The sequence below is a fragment of the Vulpes vulpes genome, chromosome 9, assembly GCF_048418805.1.
Source record: "Vulpes vulpes isolate BD-2025 chromosome 9, VulVul3, whole genome shotgun sequence".
Lineage (NCBI taxonomy): Eukaryota > Metazoa > Chordata > Mammalia > Carnivora > Canidae > Vulpes > Vulpes vulpes.
In genome coordinates, this window is record NC_132788.1 from 76,579,308 (window position 1) to 76,598,523 (window position 19,216).

General features: G+C 35.3%; 1 protein-coding gene and 1 non-coding gene across 3 annotated transcripts in view; both read right to left on the reverse strand.

The window, feature by feature from the left end:
• Positions 1 to 19,216, reverse strand: part of TAFA1 (TAFA chemokine like family member 1) — a 484,626-nt gene that overhangs the window by 317,873 nt on the left and 147,537 nt on the right. The gene's annotated exons all lie outside the window — the stretch shown is intronic.
• Positions 13,479 to 13,580, reverse strand: LOC112913337 (U6 spliceosomal RNA). Its single transcript, XR_003233666.2, has one exon. It is a non-coding gene; the product is annotated as a U6 spliceosomal RNA (small nuclear RNA).

Below are 19,216 nucleotides of genomic sequence, written 5' to 3' on the forward strand. Positions count from 1 at the left end.
CAACTGCAGATATTCATGCACCCAAAATGGGAGCACCGAATACATAAGCCAACTATTAAGAGACATAAAGGAAGAGATTGACATAATATAATAATAGTAGGGACCTTTACACACTCTACTTACATCCATGGATAGATCATCCAGACAGAAAGTGAACAAGAAAACAGTGGTTTTGAATGACACATAGGAGCAGATGGACCTAACAGATATATTCAGAACATTCCATCCTAAAACAGCAAAATACATATTCAAGTGTACATTGAACATTCTCTAGAATAGATCACATGTTAGAGTACAAAACAAGGGATCCCTGGGTGGCGCAGCAGTTTGGCGCCTGCCTTTGGCCCAGGGCGCGATCCTGGAGACCGGGGATCGAATCCCACATCGGGCTCCCGGTGCATGGAGCCTGCTTCTCCCTCTGCCTGTGTCTCTGCCTCTCTCTCTCTCTCTCTCTCTCTCTCTATGTGACTATCATAAGAAAAAAAAAAAGAATACAAAACAAGTCTTGATATATTAAGAATGAAATCATAGCACATATTGTTTTTGGCTCCAACATTATAAAACTAGAAATTCAATCACCAGAAAAAAAAATCTGGAAAGCACACACACACATGGGGGTCAAATAACATGATGAACTGATCAATTTAGAAATCATAGAAACAAATGTAAATGAAAATACAACAGTCCAAAATCTTTGGAATACAGCAAAAGTGGTTCTGAAAGGTGAGATTATAGCAAGATAGGCTTACCTCAAGAAGAAAAATCTCAAATAAAACCCAATCTTATATACAAAGAAGCTGGAAAAAGAACCAACAAAGCTCAAACCAGTAGAAGTAAAGTCTATGGTAGAAATAAATGAAATAGAGACAAAAGAAGAAAGAAAGAAAGAAAGAAAGAAAGAAAGAAAGAAAGAAAGAAAAGAAAAGAAAAGAAAAGAAAAGAAAAGAAAAGAAAAGAAAAGAAAAGAAAAGAAAAGAAAAGAAAAGAAAAGAAAAAGAAAAAGAAAAAGAAAAAGAAAAAGAAAAAGAAAAAGAAAAAGGAAAGGAAAAGAAAAAAGAAAAGAAAAAAGAAAAGAAACAGATCAATGAAACCAGGACCTGGTTCCTTGAAATATCAACAAAACTGATAAGCCGTTAGCCAAACTCATCATAAAAGAAGATAAAGAACTCAAAATCAGAAGTGAAGGAGGACAAGCAACAACCAACACCACAGAAATTATTTAGAATTATGAGATTATAAAAAATTATAATATAGACAACCTAGAAGAAATGAATAAATTCCTATAACATATAACCTTATAAAACTAAATGAGGAAGAAATTGAAAATTTGAACAAACTGATTGCTAGCAATGACATTGAATTAGTAATAAAATAACTCCCAACAAACAAGACTACAAGACTAGATGACTTCCCAGGTGAATTCTATCAAACATTTAAAGAAGAGTTAATACTCATTCTTCAACTATTCTAAAAGAAAAAGAGGAAGGAAACTCTCAAATTCATTCTATAAGGTGAGCATTACCCTGATACCAAAACCAGAAAAAGATACTGTGAAAAAGAGAACTACAGGCCAGTATCTCTGATGAACATAGATATAAAAATCCTCAACAAAATATCAGCAAGACAAATCCAACAATATGTTAAAAAATCACTTACTACAGTCAAACAGGATTTATTCCAGGAATGGAAGAGTGGTTCAATATCCACAAATCTATCAATGTTATGCATCACATTAACTAGAGAAAGGATAAAAGATTTATGATCATTTCAGTAGATTTTTTAAAAAAATGAATTTGATAAAGTACATTCATTCATGATAAAAAAAACTCTCAATAATGTGGGGTTAGAGAGAACATACATCAATATAATATAGGCCATATATGAAAAACCCACAGCTAACATAACACTCAATGGTGAATAACTGAGAGTCTTCCTATAAGATCAGGTACAAGATAAGGATGTCCACTCTCACTGCTTTTATTCAACATAGCACTGGAAGTCCTAGATTTATAATTGAACCAAAAATAATAATGTACCAGGAATAAATTTAACCAAGGAAAGGTCTATACTCTCAAATCTACAAAATGTTGGTGAAAGAAACTGAAGATGATGCAAACAAATGGAAAGATATTCCATGTTCAGGGATTGGAAGAACTGGTTTTGTTAAAACATCCATGCTACCAAAAGCAATGTGCAGATTTAATGTAGTATCTCTACCCAAATGCCAACATTTTCCACAGAACCAGAACAAATAATCCCAAAACTGGTATGGAACCACAGAAGATCACAGATAATCAAAATAATCTTAAGAACAAAGCTGGAGGTATTACAATCCCAGATTTCAAGACATACTACAAAACTCTAATGATCAAAATGGTATGGTACTGTTACAAAAATGGGCACTACATCAGTGGAACAGAATAGAGAGTCCAGAAATGAGCCTACATGCTATGGTCAATTAAGGAAGAAAGATAGAGAATAGGAAAAAGACAATCTCTTCAACAAATGGTGCTGGGAACTGATTGTTGTAGGCAAAAAAAGGACACTGGACATAGAAATAAGCTCAAAATGGATTAAAAATGAGACCTGAAACCACATAATTCTTAGAAGAACACATAAGGAGTGATCTCTTTGACATACATCAGCCATAGAAACTTTTTTTTAGGTATGTCTCCTTTGACAAGGGAAACAAAAGAAAAACTGAACTATTGGGACTATATTAAAATAAAAAGATTTTGCACGGTGAAGAAAACCACCAAAAAACTCAAAAGGCAATCTATTGAATGCGAGAAGGTATTTATAAATGATATATTCTATAAAGGATTAATATCCAAAATATATGAAAAACTTAAAATTTACATTGATGAGTGAGAAATGTACAGAATTGTTGAATCATTATAATGAAACTAATATAACCCTGCATCTTAACTATACTTGAATAAAACAAATAATACAGCAACATATAGCCTAACTGGAAATATATGGACTCAATATTTGTGGCACCTCGGATAGAATATTGTCTACCCTCAGATTCAGTGTAATTTTACTGGGGAAAGGAGGAATGCAGGGGTTTCAAGGAAAATATTTAAAAGACACAGAGAACTGTATTTAAATGGAAATTCCTATATAGAGCCTTTAGAGTGATACAGCTAAAAACATTTCTGAAACATTTAGTCTGCGGAGTTTTAAACTTTTTAGCCAAGCAAAACATTATACAATATATTTGATCTTGTTGGGGTCCCTCTACTCTCTTGGACTCTCATATTTCTTCCAGCATGAGCTATATTTTACATTCATGAAGACATTGCCCTGAGGTAGCCTGTTCCACCTATGCTCTAATTCGAACCCTATATATTACTCCAGAACTATAAAATTGTCAAATAGCACACATACACTTGCAGTCAGAACCTGAACTAGGATTTGGCTAGGTTCTCCTTATTCTTGGTCCACAGCAGTGTGCTACCATGATATTGTATTGCCCCAATTGATAGGGCTGTTAGATATCTCTACTGAGAATTTTTAAAAAGATTTTATTTATTTATGACACACACACACACACAGAGAGAGAGAGAGAGAGAGAGAGAGAGAGAGAGAGGCAGAGATGTAGACAGAGGAAGAAACAGGTTCCCCATGGGGAACCCGATGCAGGACTCCATCCCAGGACCCTGGGACCATGATCCAAGTCAAAGGCAGAAGCTCAACCACTGAGCCCCCAGGTACCCCTCCCTACTGAGAGTTTAAGGTGAATATGTTTCTCAATGCACACATCTGGGCAATGATTTCCTAGTTTTGTGCTGGTTCATGATTTAAGACTGCTTCCTTTAACCCAAATTACTATAGTTTTAATGACCTATTACTTAATAATTCAAAATATTTTTAAGTATATTATAGCTTTATTAAAATATAATACCATAAATTCACACTTTTAATTTTAAAATTCAGTAGCATTTTGTATATTCACAGAGTTGTACAAACATCACTGCTACCTAATCCTAGAACATATCGCCACCTTGATAAAAAGCCCCATAAAAATTAGTGTAGCAGTCATCCCTTATTTTTCCCTACCTCCAAGTCCTGGAAATTACTAATCTATTTTCTTTCTCTATGGGTTTGCCTATTCTAGACATTTAATAAAATTGAAACATACATTATATGGTGTTTTTGACAAGCTATGTTCATTTAACATAATGTTTTCAATGTTCAAGCATGTGGCAGCCCTCCATTCCTTTTTATGGTCAAATAATATTTCTTCTTAATGTATCAACCACATTATATTTAATTGTCCAGTTGATGGACATTTGTGTTGCTCTTGGCTACTATGAGTAATGGTGCTATAAATAGTTGTGTACTGGATTTGGAGTGGATGTGGTTTCAATCTTCTTGGGCATTAACTAGGAGTTGGGTTACATGGTAACATTATGTGTAGCATTTCAGAGGGCAGTCCAAGAGGGTTGCATAGGAAGACCTGAACTCACTTGCTCCCACAAACAACTAATTTGAACCTACATATAGAGTGATTCCCCCTGAAGCACAACTGAGAGCTATTTCAACAGCTTCTGCACAATGAGTGATAGAGAGTCCACATAGTGAAGGGTAGGACAGAGTGAGACATGATAATTGGAACTCCATCCCCAGTGCCACAACCTCAATAGTGAGGGATATCCCTGAGAGGCCTGAATACAGACTTACCCACCCTGGGGGACAGGTGGAAAAAAAGGCAGGTTAAAGGGCAACTAGACTGTAAGAAAAGGAAATCTATTTACTCACCCTAGAGAATGTGACAGAGACTAGCTAACTGTTGGAACTCTCTTTGGAGTCAGAGGCACTGAAGAGCACCATTTTACAGCCCTCTCAGCTATCCCTCCAAAGTAGCCTGGTATGCCACACCCTGGGACCCTCTCATTCATGCCTGAACCAGTTCCAGCTGTCTCACTAGGGCAGTCACAGAAGACACACCTCAGGAAACTCCTCTCTCATGTCCACCTCTAGGCCCAGCCATCCTGCAAAGGCAGCCCTGGTATGGACATCCCAAGGCCTCCTGAGGTCAATGACCACTAGAGCTTCAGCCACCAATTAAGAAAGCCCTGGCACAGTGTGATCCAGTCACCCACCAGGGCAGCCCCAGTGCAGCATGCCAAGATACCACATCAACTTGTACCCACTTTAGCTCTAGCTTGTCTTGTAAGACAACTTGACCCCCGTGAAGTATGTTTCAGGTTCACCCAGCCCCTGTCCATTCTAGTTCCACCTATCTCATGAGGGTGGATCCAGCAAAAGGAGACCCAGGAACCCAGCCTTGGCCCATTTCAGCTCTTGCTATCCTGCCAGAATAAGCTCCAGCTGACCCACTAGGTTGTCCTCAATGCAATGCATCCTGGGATTTCCCCAGCCTACACACGCTCTAGCTCTAGCCTGCCCTTAAAACCCCAATGAACATGGTTTATGCGAGGATACTCCTAAACAAGATCTCTCCTTCTAGACTGGGGGAGGTAGACTGGGAGAGGAGAGGAATATGTTCTCCAGAAACAAGATAAAAGCCCAGGAGTGTGGGAAAACTAATGAAATGCAGTTAAGAGTTCAAAGTAATGGTCATAAAGATGCTCACTGAACTTGGAAAAAGAATTAGAGGAACACAGTGAGTGAGAATTCCAACAAAGAGTTAGAAAATATAAAAATGAACCAACCAGAAAACAGTAATTGCAATGAAAAATACACCAGAGGGAATCAACAGATTAGATGACACATAAAAATGTATTGGCAATCTGGAAGACAAAACAGTGGAATTTTCTCAGTCAGGACCACAAAAGGAGCAAAAAAGTATTAAAACTGAGGAAATTTTTTAAAAACCTCCAAGACAACATCTAGCATACGAACATTCACATTGTAAAGGTTCTAGAAAGAGAAGAGAAAGTGAAAGGGGCAGAAAATTTATTTTAAAAATTACTGAAATGTCCCTAACCTTGGGAAGGAAACAGTCATCCAGGTCCAGAAAGCTCAGAATATCTCAAATAAGATGAACCCAAAGAGATTCATACCAAGGTATAATAAAAATGGCTTGGGATCCCTGGGTGGCTCAGCGGTTTAGTGCCTGCCTTCCACCCAGGGTGTAATCCTGGAGTCCCAGGATCAAGTCCTGCATCAGGCTCCCTACATGGAGCCTTCTCCCTCTGCCTGTGTCTCTGCCTCTCTCTCTCTGTGTGTCTCTCAAAAATAAATAAATAAAATCTTTTAAAAATAAATAAATAAAAATGGCAAAAGTTAAAGGAGAATCTGAAAAGCAGCAAGAGAAAAACAGAGTTACATACAAGGGACACCCTGTAAGATTATCAGCTGACTTTTTAGCAAAACTTTGTAGATTAAAAGAGAGTGGCAGGATATATTTAAAGTGCTAAAAGAGAAAAACTTATATCCAAGAATATTTTACACAGCAATATAATCATTCACAACTGAAGGACAGATAAAGAGTTTCCCAGGCAAAAACTAAAGGAGCTCATCACCACTAAACAGGCATGGCCAGAAATGTTAAAGGGTCTTCCTGAAGTGAAAAAGAAAAGGCCAAAATTAGAAATAAGAAAATATATTAAAGAAAAAAAATCTCAATACTAAGGGTCTATATATAGTAAATGCAGTGAATTAGCCACTGTAAAAGCTGATATGAAGGTTAAAAGACAAAAATAGTAAAAACAACTCTATTTACATTAATATGTGGATATACCAAATACAAAGATGCAAAATATAAGATCAATAGCATAAAGATGTGTATGTTTGCATGTGTGTGTAAACAGTAAAGTGTAGTATTTTTATAATGTATTTGAACTTAAGTGGCTATAAGCTTAAAATAGATTGCTATATATATAGGTCAATATATATGAACCTCATGGTAACCACAAACCAAAAATCTACAACAGATACACAAAAAGTAAAGAGAAAGGAACTTAAACATAACATTAAAGAAAACCATCAAACCACAGAAGAGATCAACAGAAGAAAGAACGGAAAACTCCAAAAACAACCAGAAAACAAGTAACAAAACAGCAATAAGTACATACCTATTAATAGTTACTTTCAATGGAAAAGGAAAAAATGCCCCAGTTGAAAGTTTGGCTAATCGGAGAAGGACAATCATCATATGGTTTTACTCATATGGAGAATATAAGAAATAGTGAAAGGGATTATAAGGGAAAGGAGGGGGACCAAGTGGGAAAAATTAGGGAGACAAACTATGAGAGACTGCTAACTCTGGGAAACAAAGGTTGTAGAAGGTGAGTGGGGGGTTGGGGTAACTGGATGACAGCACTGAGGAGGGCACGTGATGGGATGAGCACTGAGTGTTATACTATATGTTGGCAAATCAAACTTCAATAAAGACAGATGGAAAAAAAAGTTTGGCTGAATGGATCAACAAACAAACAAGATCCAACTATATACTGTCTGCTGTTCAAAAGAGACTCATTCCAGATCTAAAGAATATACCGCCTGAGACTAGAGATGGATAAGTATATTCCATGCAAACAAAAATAAAAGGAAAGCTACAGTTGTAATACTTGTATCAGATGAAATAGACTTTGAAACAAAGACGGGGGACAAAAGACAAAAGAGAACATTACAAATAATAATAGGGACAAGTTCAAGAAAAAGAGAACACATTTGTAAATATTTTTATATCCAATATATAAGCACCTAAACATAGAAGAAAATATTAACAGACATTAAGGGAAAAAAATTACAGTAAGACAAGGATACTATTGGATTTTAATACCCCACTTAATATCAGTGGATAGATTATCCAGTAAGAAAAAAAAAAAACCACTAACCTTTACACATTAGACCAGATGGACTTAATATATACAGAACATTTTATTCCAAAACTGCAGAATACTCATTTCTTTCAGGTACACATGGAACTTTCTCCAGGATAGATCACATGTTAGGCTACAAAACAGATTTCAAGGGCAGCCCAGGTGGCTCAGCGGTTTAGTACCCCCTTTAGCCCAGGGTGTGATCCTGAAGACCCGGGATTGAGTCCCACGTTGGGCTCCCTGCATGGAGCCTGCTCCATGCCTGCCTGTGCCTCTGCCCCTCTCTCTCTGTCTCTCATGAATAAGTAAATAAAATCTTTAAAAAATCTCAATAAATTCAAGAAGACTGAAATCTCATCAAGCATCTTGTCCAACCACAATGGTTTGAAAATAGACATCAATCACAAGAAGAAAATTAGAAAAAAAAAAAACTGCATATGCATGGAGATGAAATAACACACTACTAAACAACCAAGGGTGAATGAATAAATCACAGAGTAAATCACAAAATACTTTAAGACAAATAAAAATGAAAACACAACTTTCCAAAATCTGTAGGATTCAGCATTCTGAAAACTATAAGACTTTGATGAAAGAAATTAAAAACAACACAAATGGAAAAATAAACCATGCTCATGAACTGGAAGAATATTTTTTTAAGATTTTATTTATTTATTTGAGAGAGGGAGAGCACAGAGGGAAAGTCTGAGGGAGAAGCAGACTCCTCACTGAGCAGAGAACCCAAAGTGGGGCTCAATCCAGGGCTCTGATATCATGACCTGAGCTGAGGGGAGACATTTAACTGGCCTAAACCACCCAGGTGCCTCTGGAAGAATATTTTTAAAGTGTAGATACTACCCCAAACAATCTATATATTCAATGCAACTCTTATCAAAATACCAGTGACATATTTAATAAACCTAGAACAAATAATCATAAAATTTGTATGGAATCACAAAAGTCCCTGAGCAAGCCAAATCAATCTTGAGAAAGAAGAACAAAGGGACATCAGGCCCCTTGATTTCAAACTATACTAAAAGCTAAAGCAATCAAAATAGTACCATACTGATATGAAAACAAACACAAAGATCAAAGGAATAGAGAGCCCAGAAATAAACACACTAGATAGCTACATGCAAAAAGAATGAAACTGGACTACTATCATACACTGTATACAAAAATAAATTCAAAAGGGGATAAAAACTTGAATATACAACCTGAAACCATAAACTCCTTAAAGAAAACATATGTAGTAAGCTCTTTGACATTAGCCTTAGCAGTATTTTTTTGGACCTTTCCTCAGGCAGTGGCAACAAAAGCTAATGTAAACAAGTGGGATTATATCTCACTAAAAGGCTACTGCACACAAAAGAAAACCAACAAAAACATACTAAACAGGAAAGATAGTTGCAAATCATATATATAATAAGAGGTTAATGTCTAAAATACATAAAGAAATTACACAACTTATCAGAATCACAACCTGAATTACAATATGGACAGAGGACTTGAATACACATTTTTCCAAAGACATGCAGATGGCCAACACGTATGTCAGGACATGCTCAACATCATTAATTATCAAAGAAATGCAAATCAAAGCTATGATGTGATATTAGCTCATACCCATCAGATGAACTATTATCAAAAAGACAAATAATATGTTGGTGATGATGTAGAGAAAAGGGAAATCCCATCCACTATTGGTGAGAATGCAAATTGGTGCAGGCACTATGGAAAAAAATAAGGATTGTCTTTAAAAAATTAAAAATAGAACTACAGTATGATTCAGCAGTTCCAATTGTGGTTTTTTTTACCCAAAGAAACCAAAAAATTAGAGAGATATATGCACCCCTATGTTTACAGCATTATTTACAGCATTATTTATAATAGCCAAAATATGGTAACAACCTGAATGTCCATCAAAAGATGGATGGATAAAGAAGGTGCAGTATACAAAAATGCAAGGAAATATTACTCAGCCATAAAAAAATGCAACCTTGCAGGGCACCTGGGTGACTCAGTCAGTTAAGCATCTGTGTCAGCTCAAGTCATGATCCTAGGATCCTGGGATGGAGCCCTGCATTGGGCTCCCTGCTCATCTGGGAGTCGTCTTCTCCCTCTGCCCCTCCCTTTACTCATGCTCATGTTCATTCTCTCTCTCTTTCTGAAATAAATAGAATCTTTTAAAAAATGCGATCTTGCTATATGCAACAAAATGGATGAACCTAGAGTGAAATAAGTCAGACAAAAATACTATATGATTCCACTTATATAGGGAATCTAACAAAAATAAAACAGAAATAGACTCATAGGTGCAAGATACAAACTTAGTGACCAGAGTGGGGAAGGGTTGGGGAGGTGGGCAAAATAGGTGAAGAGAATTAAGAGGTACATTCTCAGAGTTATAAAATAAATAAGTCATGGGGATGTTAATGTACAACACAGGGAATATAGTCAGTAATATTGTCATAGCTTTGTATGGTGACAGGTAGTAATTAGAGTCATTTTGGTGATCATTTTATAATGTATAAAAATATCAAATTATTTTGATGTACACTGGAAAGAATATTGTATGTCAAAAATACTTCAATAATGATAACTTTTTCCAAGGAATTGCCCAATTATTGTCCTAAGTGTCTGTACCATTTTACAATTCAACCAGCAATGTATAGGTGTATAAGGGTTCCTGTTTCTCCATATCCTTTCCAATTCTTTTTTTTTAAGATTTTATTTATTTATTCATAGACACAGAGAGAGAGGGGCAGAGACACAGACAGAGGGAGAAGCAGGCTCCACGCAGGGAGCCCAATGTGGGACTCGATCCCGGGTCTCCAGGATCACACCCCAGGCTGCAGGCGGCACCAAACCGCTGCGCCACTAGGGCTGCCCATATCCTTTCCAATTCTTTTCTCATTTTTGTAAAGAGCTCATTTATTTGAGAGAGAGAGAGAGAGTGAGAGAGAGAGAGAGAGCACGCAAGGGGAGAAGCAGAGGAAGAAAGACAAGCAGACTCCATGCTGAGGATGGGCCCTGATGCAGGGCTTGATCCTATGACCCTGAGATCATGACCTGAGCAGAAACCAAGAGTCAAATACTTAACCAACTAAGCCATCCAGGCTCCCCATTGCTATTGTCATTCTTTTTATTTTAATCAACCTAATGGTTGTGAAATGGCATTTCATTATTTACAATCATTTCTATTTCTTGGATTACTAATTATTTTGGCAACTGAAAATTTTAAAAAAAGATTTTATTTATTTATTCATGAGAGACATAGAGAAAGAAAGAGAGGCAGAGACACAGGCAGAGGGAGAAGGAGGCTCCATGCAGGGAGCCTGATGTGGGACTCAATCCTGGGACTCCAGGATCATACCCTGGGCCAAAGGCAAGGGCTAAACCGCTGAGCCACCCAGGGATCCCCAAATTACTAATTATTTTGAATGTCTTTCTATGTGCTTATTTTCCATTTGTAAATCTTCTTTGGAGAAATGTTTATTCAAATTCTTTGCCCATTTAAAAAATGTATTGTTGAGTTATGAGAGTTGTTTTTATATAATCTAGACACTAGACATTTATCAAGTATGCAATTTGAAAATACTTTCACCCACTCCAGATTTATATTTTCACTTCTTGATGGTGTCCCTTGAAACACAAGCTTATTGATAACAGTGACACTTGATAAAATCAAATTCAACTTTTCTTTCATTATTTCTGCATTTTGTGTCATATCTATTAAACTATTGCCTGACACAAGATCACAAATATTTACTTCCATATTCTTCAAAATATTTTATAGTTTTAGGTATTATATTTAGTTCTGTAATCCATTATAAATTATTTTTTCATATGGTGTGAGGTAGGGGTCTGACTTCATTTTTTGTGTGAAGCTATCCAGATGGTGAAAAACCATTGTTTCATCAATGAATTGAGTTGGCACCCCTGTGTCAACCAAAATCAATTAACTGTAATCTAAGAGTGATTTCTGGATTCTCATTACTATTGTATACAGACACACACACACAAGATAGATATATATACATATAGCTTAAGAATTAAAATTATATCTGATCTATATGTGTATATATATATTATTAATATATATATATATATATAATTTCCATCCTTATGCCAGAAACACATGATCCTGTTTTGGCTATTCTGGGTCCTTTGCACTTCCATATGAATTTTAGAATCAGCTTTTCAAAATGTAAAAAGTGTAGCTGGAATTTTGACCAACTACAATGACTCTGTAGATCAATTTGGAAAGTATTTTCATCTTCACATTAGCTCAATCATGACCATATGATTTTTTAAATTAACTTTGACATTTAACTTTTTTCAACAGTTTTATAATTTTCAGTGTACTAGTCTTGCACTTCAAGTTTATTCCTAAGTAAAATAATTATTTTTGTTGCTAATGTAAATTTAATTGCTTTCTTAATTTTGAGAGTTCATTGCTAGTATATAAAAATACAATAGACTTTAAAATATTGACTTGTGTGCTGGAATTTTGTCAAATACACTTATTAGTTCTAACAATATTTTATTAGTTCTAATAGATTTTTATTGTACTCCATAGGATTTTCTATATCAAGATCAGGGCATCAGCAAAGAGAGATAGTTTTACCTCTTCATGCCCAATCTGGATACATGTATTTCCTTTCCTTGCATAATTAACGTGTCTAGAACCTCCAAAACAATTGTTGAATAGAAGTAGTAAGAATAGACATCCTTCTCTTACTCCTGATCTTAGAGGAGAAAGCATTCAGTCTTTGACCATTATGTGTGCTATTGGCTGTGGGATTTTTGCAGACATACTTTATTAGGTTTAGAAGGTTGCTTTATGTTCCTAGTTTGTTGATTGGTTTTAGAAAGGGTATTGACTTTTGTCATTTATTTTTTCTGCATCTACTGAGATGATCATACATCATCCTTTAATCTATTACTATGGTATATTTCATATGTTAAATCAACTTTGCATCCTAGGGAAACATTCTACTTTGTGATGGACTATAATTCTTCCCATATATTTCTGGATTCTGCTTACTAGTATTTTATATGAGGATATGTCTATATTCGTAAGGGATATTGAGATTTGTGTGGTTTGGGTATCAGAATGCTACTGGATTCTTACAATAAGCTGAGAAACATTATCTACTTTTTAGAAGCCTTCACGAGTCACTTTTTAAAATATATTTATTTTTAAGATTTGGTAGATCACCAGTGAAACCATGTAGGCCTGGGCTTTTCTTTGGGGAAAATTATCTGAGTACTAATTTAAAACATTTACTTGTTACAGGGATATTCATATTTTATAATTCTTCAGTCAGTGTCAGTAGTCTCTTTCTAGAAATTTGTTCATATTATGTAAATTATCTAATTTGCTTACAATTATTCATATTATTTTCTCATTATTCTTTTCATTTCTATAATATCATTAGTGATATCTCCTCCCTCCCTGTTTCATGATTGTAGCAATTTGAGATTTGAGTCTTCTCTTTTCTCTTGGGCAATCTAGGTAAAATTTTGTCACTTTGTTGAGTTTTCAAAGAACAAAGTTTTGTTGATTTTCTCCCATGTCTATTTTCCACTTCATTTATTTCTACTGTAATCTTTCTTTCTTCTACTTACTTGAGGTTTAACTTTCACTCCTATTGTTGTTGTTGTTGTTGTTTTTTAAATATGGGATGCTTCACAGATTTGCAGGTCATTCTAGTGCAGGGGTCAAGCCAATCTCTGTATCATTCTAATATATGTGCTGTATTCTAATCTAGTATATGTGATTTAGTATCGTGTTTTTTTTTCCCTTGACCTCTAACTACTGATGAATATGTTGCTTAATTTTCACATATTTGTGGATTTGCCAAATTTCTTTCTGTTACTGATTTCTAACTTTATCATCTTATGGTTGGAGAATAAGCTTAGGAATCTGATCCTTTCAAGTTTATCAAGGTTTGTTTTATGGACTTATGTATAGTTTATCCTGGAGAATGTATCACATGTACTTGGGAGAAGAATGTACATTTTATTTGTTGGTTGGAATGTTGTATAAATGCTCATTAAATCTACTTGGTTTACAGCATTTTTTAAGTTTTCTATTTCCTTATTGTTCTATCCATTATTAATAAAGTGGTATTGAAGATTGAAGTCTCTATTATTATTGAATTATCCATTTCTTCCTTTGAGTACATCATCCTACCACTTCCTAGGCTTTATGATTTCTTTTGTCATTAATTTATTTTGCCTGGGGTGGGGGGTGAGGGGCAGAGGGAATGAGAGAATCTCAAGCAGACTCCCTGCTGAGTGCGAACCCTGATGAGGGCCTTGATCTCACATCCTTGAGATCATGATTTGAGCCAAAATCAATAGTCAGATTCTCAACCAACTGAGCTACCCAGGAACCCCTAGGTTTCATGGTTTCTGCAAAGTGATGTTAAACGTTATAAGAAGGCTTGTACATGATGAGTTGTTTTCTTTGCTGCTTTCAAGATTTATTATGTCTTTGGATAATTTGACCACATGTGTAGGTATGTGTCTTTTTTAATTTATCATCCTTGGAATTCATTGAAGAACTTGAACGTACTAATTGATGTTTTTTAACCAAATTTAAAAATCTTTAGGGCATCATTTTTTTCAAATACTTTTTTTCTCCTTTCCTTTTTCTTGACTCATTTATCTGTATATTCATACATATGATGGGGTACCCACAGACTGAGGCTCTGTTCCCTTTTCTTCATTCTTTTTTAAGCTGTTCAGACTGTACTATTTAAATTGACTTATATTCAAGTTTTGTTTGTTCTTTCTTCTGCCATATCAGTTATGTTGTTGATTCTCTCTAATGAATTTTTTTTTTTTTTTTTTTGGAGAGGGGAGGGACAGAAGGAGAGAGGGAGGGAGGGAGGGACAGAAGGAGAGAGAGAGAGAGATAGAGAGCATCTTAAGCAAACTCCATGTCCAGAGTGAAGCCCAACAGGGGATCTATCTCACAATCCTGAGATCGTGACCTGAGCCAAAATTAAGAGTCACTCAACCATCTGAGCCACCCAGGAATGTTCCCCCCTCCCAGTGAATTTTTAATTTCACTTGTTCTACTTTTCAAATGAACAATTTCTAATTGTATCTTTCTTTTATAAGGTCTCTTTAACAATTCAGTGAAACATTTTTCTCATACTTTTCACTAATTCTTTAGACATGATTTCATTAAACACTTCTAATTTAGTTCATTAAGTGTTTCTAATGGCTTATTTACAATATTTGCCTACTAAGCCCAACATTTGTGCTTTCTCTGAGGTAGTTTCTATTGACTGGCTCTCTTCCAGGGTATGGGTTACAATTTCCTATTTTTTGTAACTTGTCATTTTAAATATATAATTTGGCAACTCTGAAAAGCATGTCCTCCCTGACCCCATATTACTTTCCTTTTGCTACTGAAACAAATTACCACAAGTTTAGTGGTTCAAAACTATGCAGATTTATTATTTTACAGCGTGCAGGTCATAAGTCCAAAATGGGTCTCACCAGGCTAAAACCAAGGTGTTAGAAGGACGACATTCCTTTCTGGAGGCTTTGTGATAGAAGGTTTCCTTTCCTTTCATTTTTTTCTAGCTTCTAGAACTGCCTACATTCTTTTACTCATAGCCTTATCACCTCTTCAAGATTATTAGTAGCTCTTTGAATCTTTTCCACATTTTATCCCTCTGACACTAATTCTTCTTCCTCCCTCTTCCACATTCAAAGAACCTTTAAATTGAGACCACCTAGATAATTCAAGATAATCTCTTCAAAACCAGCTGTTGGCTAATTTAACACCTCCTTGCCAGATCTCACAACTTCTGATGATGAGAACATCTACATCTTTGCGGAGGGAACATTATTCTATCACACATTCATAGCATTTGCTATTGTTATTAATGATGGATTAATAAATTTCCTGGATAATTATGTAAAGTCAATTCTGTGTATGTAGCCATTCACATCTCTGCCTGATTAATTTAGTTGTCAGCTAGCAACAAGATGGAGATTTCCTTAAATAACTTGAACCAGTAAGTCTTCCAGCAGATACTTTGCTGAGTATCTGTGTATGTTTTGGGACATACCTGCAGTGTTTTGGCATTTTATAACTCCAAACTAGTTTCCCTCTCTTGCTCTGTGCTGAGTCTCAACATGAGCCAGAGATTAAACAGAGTTTAGGGCCTTCTCAGTTTATTTCGACATTAGTACAGCCCTGAACCTGTTTGTGATCATCTGGGGCTTTGTTGGAACATTTAAATATTTGGGGACATTTAAAATGCCCCAATGGAAATCTCATTTCTTCCTTTCAAGTTTTTGTTCAGTCACTCATATCCCTGCCTCAGGATTAAACAATCACAGCTGATTGTTTTGACAAATACTCTGGGGATAAGGCTGTTTTCACAGACAAATCTGCATTAGACTATGTAAAAGAAGGCCCTGAGGCCTTCTTTTTTTTTTTTTTTTTTTTTTTTTTTTAAGAGCTCCTGGATAAGAAAAATAATGAAAATACTCTGGGGATATGGTTATTGAGAGAACCCAAACTGTTTTGCCCCATCCAATGCCTGACAGACTATTGGTTTTCATAAATACCATGGTTGTGAGGTTATTGGTTTCCACAGCTACTGCATATCTGGGACAGGGAAGTGGGAATAAGGCAATTTAAGATGTTGCAAAGCTTGACTTTCTTCCTGGTATTCAGCTGCTTTCTTTGAAAAGGTGCTACTGAAATTGTTAGAAGCCTTTAATTTATTTCAAGTTTTTATAGAGGTTGATTTAGAGAATTAAACAATTGTTATTGCTTTTATGAAGAAGTAGATTTTTAGAGGTTACTTATTCCACCATTTTGGAAGGGCTCCCTGACAGGTCTTTCTTAACCTTCAAAATTTGCCTTTTCTGCAACTAACATATTTTCTCATTACCAGGTATCAAAACTTCTGACCAACAACTGAAGGTAGCCAGCCTTTAGTCTTTTGAGAATTTACCACAACTGTGAGTTGTTTTCCCCACCTTATCACTATACCCTATTCTTCTAAAATCTAGTTAAAAACTAATTTCTCCCTTAAAATGTTCATATAACCAACAGAATGAGATAAAGATTATGATCATTATGACATCTGGCATACATCCAATAATTTGAATCTTTCGTGTCATGCTCTTGCCTTTGGTCATAAAATTTTGTATTTATTTTCTATTGTTGAGTGACAAATTACTCAAAAGTTATTGGCTTAAGGCAATGATTATTATGTATTAGTCATAAAAATCCTACCTATTAAACAGCTGTTCAGGGCTATGTGATCAAGCAACAATTGCCATGTGATTTCTCTGGTAAAGAAAATTGGAACTGCTTGGGTGGGTGATTCTAGCTCGGATTCCATTATGTTGTAGTCACATATTGACTAGGTCTAAAGAGTCCTCTGCAAGGTGATTCAATCACAAAGCTAGTAGCTTTGTGTTGGGTTTTATTCAGGGGCTTCAGTTGCACTCCAAATGGGCAAAGAGTTGTTTGAGTGTCATCATGACATGACAGCTGGTGTCCTCCAGAGTGAATGATCCAAGAAAATAAGAAACTCCAGTGCCTTTTATGACCCAGCTTTGCAAGTCACACATCACCAAAATTTCTGTTGGCCACTCAATGCCAACTCTGATTCAACATAGGAAGAACACAAATACTCAGAGACATGAATCGTTTGAGAACACTGCTGTAATAATACATATTTTACTTAAGACCCTGTACAAGATATAAAGTGTTAAAAAATATGACCCTTCCCTTAAAGAAGTACAAATGTATTATAGAGGAAAAGGTAGGCATTCCAGTAACAATACTACTGCAAGTGATATGTCATAAATGAAAGAAAGATTATGTATTCTGGGAATTAAGAAAAGGTAGAGATTATATCCAACTTCTCCAACAGGGAATCTGAACTGACAGGGACTCTTGCCTATGTCTGAGAAATTAGAACACAATTGTCCACTTATTAGTCCCAATAAATTCCTTCTCTCATATTAAGGGAAATATGCTTATTTCAGTTGCTTAGGTCAGAAGCATATTTATATTCCTTGAATTAAGTTTTTTAAAAAAGACTTTCAACTTCATGGTAGACAAAATTTTAAATCCCATAAATGTTGTTAAATCCTTGATACCAGAATTTATTGGCCATAATTATAATCTGTTACCAGGATTTGAAGAAAAACTAGTGTGTCTTTTGAATTTAATTCTTATACTAGAATAGAGATTAACCAGATAGCACTTATAACCAATCAAAATAATTTAAATAGACTGACAACTAGCAAGGAAAGTGAATCAGTAATCAAAACACTCCCAACCTACTAAAGTCCAAGACCAGATGGCTTTACAGGCAAATTCTACCAAGTATTTTTAAAAGAGTTAATACATAGTCTTCTCAAGGTATTCCAGAATACAGAAAAAGAAGGAAAATTTCCAAATTTTAATGAGGCCAGCATCATCCTGATACCAAAACCAGATAAAGACATTACAAAAAAAGGAGAACTACAGACAATACCTCTGATGAGCATAGATGCAAAAATACTCAACAAAATGCTAGCAACCCAACTCCAGCAATATGTTAAAAAAAATCATTCACCACAATCAAAGGTGATTTATTCGATGTGAAAAAGCAATGTGATATATCACGTCAATAAGAGAAAGGATAAAAAACCCTATGATCATTTCAATACATGCAGAAAAAGCATTTGACAAAGTAACATCTATTCATGATAAAAACTTTCAACAAAGTAGGTTTAGAAGGAACAAACCTCAACATAATAGGCCATAGATGAAAACCCCAAGAAAATATCACACTCATTGGGGAAAAATGACAGCTTTGCTTTGCCCTTCAGCTTGGGAACATGACAAGGATATTGGATCTCAGCATTTTTACTCAACATAGTATGAAGTCCTAGCCACAGCAATCAGACAACAAAAACAAATAAAGGCATCCAAATTGCTAAGGAAAAAGTAAAACTTACACCATTTGCAAATGACGTGATACTGTATAAAACCTGATTAAAAACTACTAAAACTAATAAAGAAGTTCAGTAAAGTTACAGGATAAAAATCAATGTGCAGAAGTCTGTTGTATTTCTATCCACTAATGATGAAGCAGCACAAAGAGAAATTAAGAAAACAATTTACAATTGCACCAAAAATCATAAGATCCCTGGGGATAAACCTCACAAAAGAGGTGAAAGATTATAAAACACTAATGAAATAAGTTGAAGATGACACAAATAAATAGAAAGACATTTCATGCTCATAGATTAGAGGACCAAATATTGTTAAAATGTCTATACTACCAAAGCAATTGACAGATTCAATACAATCCATATCAAAATACCAACAGCATTTTTTACAGAACTAGAACAAATATTAGTAAAATTTGTAT